The sequence below is a fragment of the Lepidothrix coronata genome, unplaced genomic scaffold (genome assembly GCF_001604755.1).
Source record: "Lepidothrix coronata isolate B3197 unplaced genomic scaffold, Lepidothrix_coronata-1.0 Scaffold151, whole genome shotgun sequence".
In the NCBI taxonomy this organism is placed as follows: Eukaryota; Metazoa; Chordata; class Aves; order Passeriformes; family Pipridae; genus Lepidothrix; species Lepidothrix coronata.
Window position 1 is genome coordinate 2,259,286 of NW_016690331.1, and position 941 is coordinate 2,260,226.

A 941-nucleotide genomic window follows, 5' to 3' on the forward strand; every position below is an offset into this window, starting at 1 on the left:
CAAGGACAGACAGGCCAACACTTGTATCTTATCGGATACACTGAATTATTATCAAATATTCTGTTCATGACACATTAACACACACACTTTCTCAAGATTAAGTAGACAATCATAAAACATGGGCTGCAAAGAATATGTGAGACTCTGAGGTAGGGAAAATCAGAAAGACTTTCACTGAAATTTCACAGAATATCCTGAGCTGGAAGGGACCCACGAGGATCATCCAGTTCCAGCTCTTAAGTGAATTGCCCATGGAGGAATGGAACCCACAATCTTGGTGTTATTAGCACCAGGCTCTAACCAAACAAAGATTCCAGTATCAGGAAGGATATAATTAGAACTACCAGTTGACAGGGAACCTGACCGACTGGGAGGGGACAGACTGACCACATCACAGTGCCCAGTACCTTGGTATTCCCTCTCAGCACAACTTGAATGAAACTGATATCCTTGGCCTCAGGGGTTTAATAATCATTATTTCTCTTTGCTAGTTTGATATTTTAATGAAAAATAACCAAAATTTAGCTGATAGAACTGTCATAGAATGGACATATCAAAGGAATTGACACTGACCTTGTTACTGCTGCTCATCTGTCTTTAGCTGAGGGAAATAACTGGGGATGAGAAACTGGGATTTAAAATAGGGATATGCTCTAGAGGAGTAGTCCATTCAAGTTTTTATAAACTGATTAAGTCCTACCAAAATTTTTCTACATGATATGCTTTTTTCTCTTTGACTTACTGTCTTAAGCCTCTTTTTGTGATGAAAGTAGAGAGCACATTGTTTGAAGAGTCCTCAGCTGCAGGAGAGACATCACTAATTGTCATGTTTGTTGCAGTTTATGTTTATTTGACTAATGAAAGAACTCTGTGTCAGAGCATCTCACATTGGATCATGCTCTAGGCTTTTCTTTTGTTTTTGTTTTTTTTTTCTTTTTTAA

General features: G+C 38.2%; 1 protein-coding gene across 1 annotated transcript in view; it reads right to left on the reverse strand.

Annotated features, from left to right (window-relative positions):
• Positions 1-941, reverse strand: part of LOC108504052 (sodium channel protein type 5 subunit alpha-like) — a 16,180-nt gene that overhangs the window by 1,584 nt on the left and 13,655 nt on the right. The window lies entirely within an intron of this gene.